Source organism: Cornus florida, unplaced genomic scaffold (assembly GCF_030987335.1).
Source record: "Cornus florida cultivar Cherokee Brave unplaced genomic scaffold, ASM3098733v1 CherokeeBrave_3.0.0_Hap2_scaffold_131, whole genome shotgun sequence".
NCBI classification, from domain to species: Eukaryota; Viridiplantae; Streptophyta; class Magnoliopsida; order Cornales; family Cornaceae; genus Cornus; species Cornus florida.
In genome coordinates, this window is record NW_026775618.1 from 25,001 (window position 1) to 27,500 (window position 2,500).

The following is a 2,500-nucleotide window of genomic DNA, read 5'->3' on the forward strand; positions in this document are numbered from 1 at the left end:
TGGGAGCTTCCTAGAAGACTAAGAAATGCTTTGCTCGAGACGGATTTCGATTTGGAGGTCCCCCGAGTTAATTTTGCCCATTATGACTCCTCGCCCGCACGCTCGTGCACCCCGGCGTGCACGTGGGCATCGTTGGCTAAAAAATGAAGTTTGGAGTTTGGGTTTGAAAATTTTATGGGAGCTTCCTAGAAGCCTAAGAAGTGCTTTGCTCGAGACGGATTTCGATTTGGAGGTCCCCCGAGTTAATTTTGCCCATTATGACTCCTCGCCCGCACGCTTAAGCACCCCCGCGTGCACGTGGGCATTGTGTGCTAAAAAATGAAGTTTGGAGTTTGGGTTTGAAAATTTTATGGGAGCTTCCTAGAAGCCTAAGAAATGCTTTGCTCGAGACGGATTTCGATTTGGAGGTCCCCCGAGTTAAGTTTGCCCTTTATGACTCCTCGCCCGCATGCTCGTGCACACCGGCGTGCACGTGGGCATCGTATGCTAAAAAATGAAGTTTGGAGTTTGGGTTTGAAAATTTTACGGGAACTTCCTAGAAGCCTAAGAAATGCTTTGCTCGAGACGGATTTCGATTTGGAGGTCCGCCGTGTTAATTTTGCCAATTACGGCTCCTCGCCCGCACGCTCGTGCACCCCGACGTGCACACCGGCGCGCACGTGGGCATCGTATGCTAAAAAATGAAGTTTGGAGTTTGGGTTTGAAAATTTTACGGGAACTTCCTAGAAGCCTAAGAAATGCTTTGCTCGAGACGGATTTCGATTTGGAGGTCCCCCGAGTTAATTTTGCCCATTACGACTCCTCGCCCGCACGCTCGTGCACCCCGGCGTGCACGTGGGCATAGTATGCTAAAAAATGAAGTTTGGAGTTTGGGTTCGGAAATTTTATGGGAGCTTCCTAGAAGCCTAAGAACTGCTTTGCTCGAGACGGATTTTGATTTGGAGATCCCCCGAGTTAGTTTTGCCCATTATGACTCCTCCCCCGCACGCTCAAGCACCCCCGCGTGCACGGGGGCATCGTATGCTAAAAAATGAAGTTTGGAGTTTGGGTTTGGAAATTTTATGGGAGCTTCCTAGAAGCCTAAGAAGTGCTTTGCTCGAGACGGATTTCGATTTGGAGGTCCCCCGAGTTAATTTTGCCCATTATGACTCCTCGCCCGCACGCTTAAGCACCCCCGCGTGCACGTGGGCATTGTGTGCTAAAAAATGAAGTTTGGAGTTTGGGTTTGAAAATTTTACGGGAACTTCCTAGAAGCCTAAGAAATGCTTTGCTCGAGACGGATTTCGATTTGGAGGTCCCCCGAGTTAATTTTGCCCATTACGACTCCTCGCCCGCACGCTCGTGCACCCCGGCGTGCACGTGGGCATCGTATGCTAAAAAATGAAGTTTGGAGTTTGGGTTTGAAAATTTTATGGGAGCTTCCTAGAAGCTTAAGAAGTGTTTTGCTCGAGACGGATTTCGATTTGGAGGTCCCCCGAGTCAATGTTGCCCATTATGGCTCCTCTCCCGCATGCTCAAGCACCCCTGCGTGCACGTGGGCATTGTATGCTAAAAAATAAAGTTTGGAGTTTGGGTTTGGAAGTTTTATGGGAGCTTCCTTGAAGCTTAAGAAGTGTTTTGCTCGAGACGGATTTCGATTTGGAGGTCCCCCGAGTCAATGTTGCCCATTATGGCTCCTCGCCCGCACGCTCAAGCACCCCGGCGTGCACGTGGGCATTGTATGCTAAAAAATAAAGTTTGGAGTTTGGGTTTGGAAGTTTTATGGGAGCTTCCTAGAAGCTTAAGAAGTGTTTTGCTCGAGACGGATTTCGATTTGGAGGTCCCCCGAGTCAATGTTGCCCATTATGGCTCCTCTCCCGCATGCTCAAGCACCCCTGCGTGCACACCGGCGTGCACGTGGGCATTGTAGGCTAAAAAATGAAGTTTGGAGTTTGGGTTTGGAAATTTTATGGGAGCTTCCTTGAAGCCTAAGAAGTGTTTTGCTCGAAACGGAATTCGATTTGGAGGTCCCCCGAGTCAATTTTGCCCATTACGACTCCTCGCTCGCATGCAATATCTACTCCTGTCAGAGCTGTGGTTTTACTTAAGACTACTATAGGGGGGGGGGAGTTCTCAGCACCAAGAGCTGCAAGTAAGGCCATTGCTTGCTTTGCAGTCTCGATTGCTCTACTAGTGAATAGTAGATGTCTTGGTTAGCTTGGAACGAAAAAAAAAATTTTTTGGGGAAAAAAAAAAAAAAAAGTTTTTGTGAAAAAAAATTTTTCGAAAAAAAAAAAAAAAAAAAAAATTTTTTTGGATGCCTCGGTCTTCTATTTGTTTTGCTTGGGTAGATTAGGAAAAAAAAAAAAAAAAATTTTTTTGTTGGATGCCTCGGTCTTCATATTCTTTCTCGGCTATTTCGAAAAAAAAAAAAAAAAATTCCGGGAAAGAGAAAAAAAAAATTATTTTTTGTTGGTTGCCTCGGTCTTCATGTTCTTTCTCTGGTATATGGGAAAGAAAA